General features: G+C 32.8%; 1 pseudogene; it reads right to left on the reverse strand.

Annotated features, from left to right (window-relative positions):
* Positions 1–11,489: 11,489 nt before the first annotated feature.
* LOC111719096 lies at positions 11,490–11,588 on the reverse strand (annotated as a pseudogene).
* Between the last annotated feature and the right edge of the window lie 496 nt (positions 11,589–12,084).

Here is a 12,084-nt window from a genome sequence, read left to right on the forward strand (position 1 = left end):
ATGAGACAACAAAAATTAGTTAAGCAAAACCAAAAAAAAAAAAAAAAAAGAAAGAAAGAAAAATAGAAAAAAATGTAAAATATCTACTTGGGAGAACAACTGACATGGAAAATAGATCTAGGAGAGATAATCTGAGGATGATTGGACTCCCTGAAATCCATGATGAAAAAAAGAACCTAGACACTATTCTTCAGGAAATCATCAAAGAGAACTGCCAGATGTCATAGAATCAGAAGATAAAATGACCATTGAAAGAATTCACCTAACATCTCTTAAAAGATACTCCAAAATTAAGGAATATCATGGCTAAATTTTAGAACAATTGGACAAAGGAAAAAATATTACAAGCAACCAGAAAGAAATAATTAAATACTGAGGAGCCACAATAAGGATTACTCAGGACCTAGCAGCTTCCAATTTAAAGGATTGAAGGGTCTGGAATTTGATATTCCCAAAGGGGAAGGAAGTTGGAAGGAAGATAAGAATACATTACTTTGCTAAACTGAACATTTTCTTTAGGGAAGAAGATGGACATTCAATGAAACTGGTGGATTCTATTTATTTTTGATGAAAAGATCAGAGCTAAACAAAAAATTTGACCTCAAAATAGAGAACTCAAGAGAAGCATAAAAAGGTAAAAAGAAGGAAAAACAAACCTCTTTAGAAATATTTCTGTTATGGATATACATAGAGAATAGTGTTTTATATAAAAAAGAAATGATGTGGAAAGAGGAATGTAATAGAAAAAAAGGGAAAAATGGAGGTAAAATGAGGGAAATTACATCTCAGGAAAAGGCAAAGAAAACCTATTATAATTGAGGGAAAGAAGGGAGGGCGACGAATATTGTGTAAATCTTACTCTCATCAGATTTGGCTCAAAGAAAGAATATTAGATATATTTGGTTTCACTGAGAAACTTCTCTCACATTATAGAAAAGTGGGAGGGGAAAGGGGGAAAGGGAAGCGTTAGGTTAAATAGAAGGGAAAACAGAAATAGTAGGGGCAAGACACAAGAAAGGGGGAGGGTCTCTAAAGGGGGAGGACTGCTTGAGGCAAGTAATGCTCATAAGTAAAATACTGGGGAGGAGGGAAACGGAAAAAGGAAAGAAAAAATTATAATTTGGGGTTAATAGATGGGAGCAAATACAGAATTAGTAGTTTTGACCATAAATGTGAATGGGATGAACTCTCATAAAATAGAAGTGGATCGCAGACTGGATTAGAAGTCAGAATCCTACAATATATTGTTACAAGAAACACATTCAAAGCATAGTGAAGTTAAAAGAACTGCAGCAGAATCTGTTAAGTTTCAGGTTAAGTAAAAAAAAAAAAAAAGTAGGGTAGCAATCCTAATTTCATATCAAGTAAAAGCAAAGGTAGATCTAATTAAAAGAGACAAGGAAGGAAACTATATTTTCCTAAAGGGTGCCATAGATAATGAAGCAATATCAATATTAAACATATATGCACCAAATGGGATAGCATCCATATTCCTAGAGGAGAAGTTAAGAAAGATGATACAAGCAGAAATAGACAGCAAAACTATAGTAGTGGATAATCTCAACCTTGCTCTCTCAGAACTATATAAATCAAACCACAAAATAAATAAGAAAGTAGTTAAGGAGATAAACAAAATATTAGAAAAGTTAGGTATTATAGATCTTTGGAGAAAATTGGACACAGAAAAATTTTAATTTTCTTTTGATGGTTCATGGAATCTATATAAAAACTGACCATGTATTAGAACATAAAGACTTCAAAATCAAATGCGGAATGGCAGAAATAGTGAATGCATTTTTTTTAGATCATGATGCAATAAAAATCACATGCAGGCCAGGAGGCCTGGAGAAAATAGACCAGAAGTTAAATGGAAGTTAATTAGGCTAATCCTAAAGAATGAATGGGTGAAATTACAAATTGTAGACACAATCAATAATTTCATACAAGAAAATGACAATGAGACAACATTTCAAAATTTTTGGGATGCAGCCAAAGCAGTTATGGGGGAAATTTTATAGCTCTAGATGCTTCCTTGCATAAAATAGAGAAAGAGAAGATAAATTAATTGAGTTATAACTAAAAAAGCTAGAAAAATAACAAATTAAAAACCCTCAGTTAAATACCAAATTGAAATTTTGAACATAAAAGGGGAGATTAATAAAATTGAAAATAAGATACCTATTGAATTAATAAATAAAACTAAAAGTTGGTTTTATGAAAAAACCAACAAAATAGATAAACCTTTAGTTAATTTGATTAGAAAAAGGAAAGAAGATATACCAAAAACCATGTGATTATCTAAATAGGTGCAATAAATAGATGATAAAATCCAACACCCATTCCTAATAAAAACACTATAGAGTATAGGAATAATGGACTTTTCTTTAAAACAGTCAGTAACATGTATTTAAAACTATAAGCAAGCATCCTATGCAATGGGAATAAACTGGAACCATTCCCAATAAGATCAAGGGTGAAACAAGGTTGCTCACTATCACCATTACTATTCAATATTGTATGAGAAATGTTAGCTTTGGCAATAAGAAAAGAAAAAGAGATTCAAGGAATTAGAGTAGGTAATGAGGAAACCAAATTATCACTCTTTGCAGATGAGAGGATTTTAGGATATAGAGGACCCTAAAGAATCAACTAAAACACTATTAGAAGCAATCAATAACTTCAGCAAAGTTACAGGATACAAAATAAATCCACATAAATCATTAGCATTCTTATACATCACCAATGAAATCCATCAGGAAGAGATACAAAGAGAAATTCCATTTAAAATAACTGTCAATAGTATAAAATATTTGGGAATCTATCTGCCAAGGGAAAGTCAGGAACTATATGAGCAAAACTACAAAACACTTTCCACACAAATAAAGTCAGATCTAAGCAAATGAAAAAATATCAAGTGCTCATGGATAGGCTGAACATATATATAATAAAGATGACAATAGTCCTAAACTAATCTATTTATTTACTGCTATACCAATCAGATGAAGAAATTGAAACTATTTGTAGCTACATGAAAAGGTGCTCCAAATCATTATTGATCAGTGAAATGCAAATTAAGAAAATTCTGAGGTACCACTATACACTTCTGAGATTAGCTAGGATGACAGGAAAAGATAATGCTGAATGTTGGAGGGGATGTGGGAAAACAGGGACATTGATGCATTGTTGGTGGAGTTGTGAATACATCCAGCCATTCTGGAGAATGATTTGGAACTATGCTCAAAAAGTTATCAAACTGTGCATACCCTTTGACCCAGCAGTGTTTATACTGGGCTTGTAATCCAAAGAAATCTTAAAGGAGGGAAAGGGACCCATATGTGCAAAATTGTTTGTGTCAGCCCTCTTTGTAGTGGCAAGAAACTGGAAAATGAATGGATGCCCATCAATTGGAGAATGGCTGAATAAAATATGTTACATGAATGCTATAGAATGTTATTGATCTATAAGAAACTGATTTCAGAGAGACTTGGAGATACCTACATGAACTGATGCAAAATGAAATGAGCAGAACCAGGAGATCATTATACACAGCAACAACAAGGCTGTATGATTTAATTTTAATTCAGATGATTCAAACCAGTTCCACTTGTGCAGTGATGAAGAGAGCCATCTACACTCAGAAGGAGAACCATGGGAACAGAGTGTGGAACACAACATAGCTTTCTCACTCTTTCTGTTATTGTTTGCTTGCATTTTATTTTTTTCTCAGGATTCCTTTTCCTTTCTTCTTGATCTGACTTTTTCTTGTACAGCAAGATAACTATATAAAAATGTGTATGCTTGTGTGTGTATGTATGTATGTATATATTGTATTTAACAAGTATTTCAGCATATTTAACATATATAACTACCTGTCATCTGGCGAAGAGGGCAGGGTAAAGGAGGGGAAAATTTGGAACAAAAGGTTTTGCACAGGTCAATGTTGGAAAAATTACTTATTCATATACTTTGTAAATAAAAAGCTTTAATAAAAAATTTAAAAATGCTGAGAATCTCAATACTGCTTTTTACCTGAGGTAATCTCTGCTATTCCATCTATCATGGAGAAAGTGAGTAATGGTTGATGAGAAGAAATTATTTAGAAGCCATGATTATGGCTAAAATATACAATGACCATTTGAATTTTGACTATTGAGATCAGCCAAAAGGTTACAAATATAGAAGCTCGGCTATCCAGAGCTCAGTTGGCCTGGTTGAATAAAGACCAAGATTTAACTCAGGGACTAGAATAAATATATATCACTATGTCCTTCTCAGTGCCCAAGCCTGTCTATTCAGAAAGTAGGTCTAAAATAAATCCATAATATAAATGCCTGGGGAAAGGAACTCTGGCAGCTAAACCGTAGCACTTTTATGGTATAGAAGAAGGTACAAAAGCAGGATTCATTCCTTTTTTAAACAAACTTGTAACAATGGTTTTTAATGATAGTTTCCTATCACTAAATATTTAAAAATAAATAATTGGAAGTCTATGATGGATGGGTGTAAGTGATGAGGAAGATATTGACCAGTGAAAGCTATCAGTCACTGAGACATTGTGCAAATATATTTAACAGCCATTATTATTGATTACCTATCATGGGTCCATTGTGGTGCTAGGTATTATAGGAGGATTCTGTCAATTAATGAATATTTATTGAATGCTGATTGTGTGAGGAACACTATGCTACGAACTTCAAGAGACAAAATAGTATTATATGGTCCTTGACTTCAAGTTCATTTTCAAATTAAGAAGATAAGACTAACACATTATAAGAAGCCCTAAGGAAGGTGGTAAATAGTTGATAGTTCTTGTGACATTGAAAATTCTCTAAGATGTTACATATCAGAAATATTAAAAACATATTAATTGATATGAAAATTGAAAACGTTGGTTTGCAAAATGTGACTTTTTGGGGGAAAATGCAAAAAGAATAGCTTTTATGCTCCTGTATAATCTGAACAGTTCAATAATCATGGAGATAATCTCACTTGGATGACCAAAAAGGAAGACTGAAAAAAATATCAATTTTATTTCAAGGAAGAAGAATTGGTGTAGTGATCATCACCGCAGGGCTAGAATAACCATGCAGCAAGGAGCTGAGGTCCTACAAACATCACTCAATAATTTAATCCATAATCTGGGGAGAAAGGGAGAAAATAACAGTGTTAAGAAAAGGATGAGCATCTGCTGATATTAAAAAAAAATGTAGTAAGATAACCTAGAAAGTAGAAAGCAGTGTTCAAAACATTTCAAAGTCTGATTTGACCCTTATCCATTTAGGTATTTCTCAAAAATCTCAAGGGGAAAATTCAATAATAAAATCTTATAGGTTCAGGAAGCTTTTGAGAGAAGTAGATTCTAGTCTAAAAACTATTAAATAGATATTGACTATATTTCTGTCTATCCACACCTAAACACAAACTATCATCATTTATGCCCTAATAATAATAAGTAATAATAATAATTTATATTTTTATAGTATTTTGTGGCATACAAAATGTTTTCCTTAAAATCTTTGTGAGTCAGGGAAAGCAAGTATCATTAATCTCATTGTATATATAAGAAAACAGAGGAAGCAAAGTTAAATGACTTAAAACAATTTTAACGTGCAATCACCACTTCAAATGCAATGTATCTCAAATATATCTTCCTCTATATGTCAATGCTGTTTCCATCAATAGTTCTACCACTCAGTGACCAAGCTTATACCCATGTTGCTACTTTGACTCTTCACTTTCCCTTACATGGTAGATCTGATAAAAAATCAAATACTGTTGATTTTACCTCTTTAATATCTATCTATCCTGTGCCCTCCTTTTTAGTCCCCTTGCCCCCATTACAATACTGACCTTTATTACTACTCATTTAGATCACTGCATTACTATATCCTTATCTATTTGTTTGGACTTCTTTGTTGTATTTAGCAAGATATATTTTATATCATAGTTCTTTGATTATGTATGTATAATCTATACATACTAGCCTATAAAACTGAAGAGGTCAGAATTTGTATCTCACTGAAACTGCAAATACTCTTGGCTTATTGAAGTTATTTGTAGGAAATCAGATCTTTAATAATGCCATATCATTCAATCCTTATCTGAATAGGAATCATACAACATCCATGATAAATGGGATATTTCTCTAAAGGCAAGGAATACGCTAAGGATCTATAATTTTTATACTTTGGGAACTCTTTTTACCAGTACAGATCTTAACTAGCCTATAAGTGAGTTGTTACTCTTAGACCATTGCCTGAGGCTCAGAGATGGTAAATGGCCTAATGGTCACAAAATTAATAAGGGTCGGAAACTGCAATATGAACTTAGAACTTCATGAGTCTATAGATGTTTGTTGTGTTAAATGGACTATTCCTTAGACAACTGGAATCTACAATGAGGTGATAACAGCAATGTTTTAAGAGGATTAATCTGCCTGAACGGGAGCTGTTACAGAATGGATGAGGATGGGAGACAGAGGGCAAGAGAGGCAGAGCCTGGAGATGTTAATTCATTTCAACTCCTGAAACAAATTATGCCATTAGCAATCATTAACTTACTTGTTGTGCTGAGTTTTTCTGACTTCCAGAGGGCATCTCAAGGATCCTGAGCAAAGGGGAAACAAGGCTTTGAAATGGAATGGAATGGAAGATAGATAGGAGAAATGTGACTAGTCAGATAGCCTTGAATTAGAAAAGGCAGTGGATGATCATGAACATCCATGACTTTAGATTCATAAGGTTTAGGATAGAAGTAGGAGACTGGAGCGAAAGAGAAACTAGGCAGATGAGAGGAGAAGGCAAGTGATAGAAAAGAATTGTTGCAATTTTAAAATTTTGCTAAGGATTTGTTCTAATAGGTACATGTAAATTGGGCTAGCTAGGTGGTACAGTGGCTACAATACTGGACCTAGAGTCAGGAAAACCTGAGTTCAATTCCAATCTTAGCTATGTCATAGCTATAGGTACCTGGGCAAATCACTTAACCCTGTTTGCCTCAGTTTCCTTATCTGTAAAATGAGCTGGAGAAGGAAATGCCAAGAAAAACCCATGGATAATGTTGGACTGTGCTATAGTCCACAGAGACTATATACTATTCAAAGAGATAGACTCTACTCAGCAACAACAACAACAAACATTTAACTGGTTTCTATCCTACTTAAAATCATAGGATCATAAATTTAGAACTAGAAAGAATATTAAAGGCAATCTAGTCCAACTTGGCTCCTTTTATATTTAAGAAAGGTAAGACCTAGCTAAGTGACCTGCCCAAGGCCTCACAGGATAAAATGGTATGATTTGAATTTAGATTCTCTGACTCCCAATCTAGCTCTTATAAAAACATCATCATTTGTGTAATCTATTTTTCAAGTGAATTTTGTTGATAGGAAATATATATATATATATATATATATATATATATATATTATACATATATATATATGTATGTGTGTGTGAGTGTGTGTGTATGATATTTTATTTGCTTATATGTACACACACATAAACATGTATGACTATGAATGTGTATACATATAGATATATAGATATAGATGTACACACCTATAGCCACATAATTTCCATCTTTCAAGAAGTCAAAAATGATTATAGACAACATGACTATTGCCTCCAAACAATACATTTGTTGCTGGAAAAGAAATGGTCACAAGATAAAGTAAAGGACTAAAAAGAACACTGGTTTACCGAGGTGTACCTGAGAACACTGAGGATGAAAAACTTGTTTTCTCTATTTCTTATCTTGCTGAACTACATGTGGTTTTTAGATTTTAGGTTATTTTTGTTATTTAAAAAATTGGTTTAGCATTTTGCTGAAGATATCATGTTGGGCCCCTAGAGGCTGCCATGTAGATTTCCCAAATAGTTTGAATTTAATGATTGCTTGAATTTTAATAATCTGTCTGAATTTAGGAGGCCATGGATGTTACAAAATGGCACATCAAAGTCAAAATTCCTGTTTTAGTGGTATGAGGGAAAGAAAGGTAATGATTGATTATTACCCCATTGCTATTGTTGAGTGGTTAATTACTACCATCTCAAAAATAGTAAACTAGACTCAGTTTTCTTGAGTTATCCTGACCTGTAGAAAGGTACTCACGCTTTTCAGAAAAAGGGTGGAAGATTAAGAGTTCAGTAATAATGTTTCTTCAAAGTACTGGTGGACATACTCTGTTGATGGGAAACACAATGAGGTAGAGTTTAACTCTGCCATGTTGCTCTCCAAATGAAGAGTTTGCAATGTATGGATTCATGTCACTCACTAACCCCTATTATAATAGACATACTTCCTTCTGTGACATAAAAAGACACTTTATTACCCACTTTCTTTTGTGGACCAGGATGATGATGATGATGATGATTTTTGTCATGGGAAATTTTTTTTAATTAAAGCTTTTTAGTTTCAAAATATATACATAGCTAATTTTCAACATTCATCCTTGTAAAACATTGTGTTCCAATTTTTTTCCTTTCCTTCTCCCACCTTCTCCCCTAGATGGCAAGTAATCCAATGCATGTGAAACATGTGCAGTTCTTCTCTATATATTTCCATAATTATCATAGTGCAAAAGAAAAATCAGATTAAAAAATGAGAAAGAAAACAAAAAGCAAGCAAAAAATAAAAGGGTAAAAATATTATATTACAATCCATACTCAGTCCCCACAGTCCTCTCTCTGGATGGAGATGGCTCTCTCTATCACAAGACCATTGGAACTGGGCTGAATCATCTTGATGTTGAAAAGAGCCATGTCCATCAAAATTGATCATCATATAATATTGATGTTGCAGTGTATGATGTTCTCCTGGTTCTTCTCACTTCACTTAGGATCAATTCATGGATTCTCTGAAATCATCCTGCTGATCATTTCTTATACAATAATAATATTCCATTACATTCATATACCACAACTTGTTCAGCCATTCTCCAATTAATGGGCATCCACTCAGTTTCCAGTTTTTTGTCGCCACAAAAAAGGCTGCCTCAAACATTTTTGCACATATGTGTCCTTTTTCCTTTTTTATGATCTCTTTGCAATACAGACCCAGTAGGGACATTGCTAGATCAAAGCATATGTTTAGTTTGATAACCCTTTGGGCACAGTTCCAAATTGCTCTCCAGAATAATTGGATCAATTCTCAACTCCACCAAAAATGTATTAGTGTCCCAATTTTCTCACATTCCCCCCAACATTCATTATTATCCTTTCCTATCATCTTAGCCAATTTGAGAGGTATGTAGGGGAGTGCCTCAGAGTAGTCTCAATTTGCATTTCTTTATGATCAATCATGACTGAGAGCATTTTTATATGACAATCAATGGTTTTAATTTATCTGAAAATGTTCTATTGATATCATTTGACCATTTGTCAGTTGGAGAATGACTTGAATTCTTATAAATTTGAGTTAAATCTCTATATATTTTAGAAATGTAAAATGTAAATCTTTCCCCCAAGTTTATTGCTTCCCTTCTAATCTTATCTACATTATTTTCTTTCATACAAAATCATTTTAACTTAACATGTAAACATTAATTATTTGGGTTTAATCATTAATTAATTAATTAATTAAGATATAAATTTATCCATTTTGCATTCCATAATGTACTCTAGTTCTTGGGCCACAAATTCCTTCCTTCTCCACAGATCTGAAAGTTAAACTATAATTTGTTCTTCTACTTTTCTTATAGTATCACTTTTTATATCTAAATCATGGATCCATTTAAATTTATCTTGATATAGGGTGTTAGATGTGAGTCAATGAGTAGTTTATGCCATATAATTTTCAATTTTAGCAATAATTTTTGTCAGATAATGTGTTCTTATCTTAGAAGCTGGGATCTTTGGATTTATCAAACACTACATTACTGTTACATTACTGTAGTCATTGACTATTGTATCTTGTGAACTTAACCTATTCTACTGATCAACTGCTGTATTTCTTACCCAGTATCAAATGATTTTGATGATTGCTGCTTCTAATACAAGTAAGTCATCTTCATTTGCATTTTTCATTAATTCTCTTGAAATTTTTTACCTTTTTTTTTTCTTCCAGATGAATTTTGTTATTATTTTTTCTAGCTCTACAAAATAAATTTCTTGGGAGTTTCATTGATATGGTACTGCATAAGTAGATTAATTTAGGTCATATTGTCATTTTTATTACATTGGCTTGGCCTATTCATGAGCACTTGACATTTTTCCAATTGATTAGATCCGATTTTATTTGTGTAGAAACCATTTTGTAATTGTGTTCATATAGTTCCTGACTTTGTCTTGGCAGGTAGACTCCCAAATATTTTATATTATCTACACTTATTTTAAATGAAATTTCTCTTTGTATCTCTTGCTGCTGGACTTTGTTGTTAACATATAAAAAAGCTGATGATTTATGTGGATTTATTTTGTATCCTGCAACTTTCCTAAGGTTGTGAATTGTTTCTAATAGTTTTTTAGTTGATTCTCTAGGATTCTCTAAATATACCATTATATCATCTGCAAGGATTGATAATTTGGTTTCCTCATTATCTATTCTAATTCCTTATGCAAGTAAGCATCTAGAGATATAATACTTCTCCTATGAACTGCTTTGCCTGCATCCCATACATTTTGATATGTTGTCTCATTATTGTCATTCTCTTGGATGAAATAATTTATGATACTGTTGTTGTTTCACCCATTCTTTAAGATTATATTGTTTAGTTTCCAATTAATTTTGGTCTATTTTTTCCCTGGCCCTCTATTCCACATAATTTTTATTGCATTGGGATCTGAAAAAGAAGCACTTGCTATTTCTACCTTTCTGCATTTGATTTTGAGATTTTTATGACTTAATTCATGCTCAATTTTTATGTATGTTCCATATACCACAAGAAAAATGTATATTCCTTTCTGTCCCCATTTAATTTTTTTCCAAAGGTCTATCATATATCTTACTTTTCTAAAATTCTCTTTACCTCCTTAACTTCTTTCTTACTTATCTTGTGGTTTGATTTATCTAGTTCTGAGAGAGAAAGATTGAGAACCCCCACTAGTATAGTTTTGCTGTCTAATTCTTTCTGTAACTCTCTTAACTTCTCCTCTAGAAATTTGGATATTGTACCCTTTTGTTGTCTACATATGTTTAATCTTGATATTACTTCATTATCTATGGTACCCTTTAGCAAGATATAGTTTTCCTCCTTATCTCTTTTAATTAGGTAGATTTTTGCTTTTGCTTGATCTGAGATGAGGATCACTGCCCCTGCTTTTTTTACTTTACCTGAATCACAACAGATTCTACTCCAGCCTTTTACCTACTATGTATGTATTACTCTGCTTTAAATGCATTTCTTGTAAACAACATATTGTAGGATTCTGGCTTTTACTTCAGTCTGCTATCAGCTTCCATTTTATGGGGGAATTCATCCCATTCACATTCACAGTTAAAATGACTAACTCTCTATTTTCTGCCATCTCATTTTCCCCAAGTTAGACTTTAAAGATACGGAATTGTTTAGAAATGTGCATGTCATCTTTGTGCAGGGGTCATGCAAATCTCTAATCATTTGAATTTTAATATATGTGCTGCCAAAACAAGTATCATAGGGAACCCTCAATGAAAACCTTTCCATCAAAGTAAGTTAGAAATGGCTCAGCAATTTGGACACAAATCTTTCTGTTGCCAGCTTTTCTTCTGGAATGCCACATGGTCTGCTTACAGTAGATGATTAATAAATGCTTGTTAACTCCTTTTATCTTGTATGTCTCATTAAGAGGAACGGGGGTATAATAAAAAGAATTTTAAACTCTAAACCTGAGAGTCAAAAGACTTATATTTGACTCTATTTTTGTTGTTTAATTGTGTTTGACTCTCCATGACCCCGTTGGGGGTTTTCTTAGAAAAAAACATTGGATTAATTTGCCTTTTTCTTTACCAGATAATTTTTATAGATCAAGAAACAGGCAAATAGGACTGAGTGACTTGCCCAGGGTCACACAGAAAGTAAGTGAGGCTGGCTTTGTACCAAGGAAAATGAGCTTTACTAATTCCAAACTTGATTCTGTATCTACTATATCAGTTCGTTGTCTTGCT

The sequence above is a fragment of the Sarcophilus harrisii genome, chromosome 1, assembly GCF_902635505.1.
Source record: "Sarcophilus harrisii chromosome 1, mSarHar1.11, whole genome shotgun sequence".
Classification (NCBI taxonomy): Eukaryota; Metazoa; Chordata; class Mammalia; order Dasyuromorphia; family Dasyuridae; genus Sarcophilus; species Sarcophilus harrisii.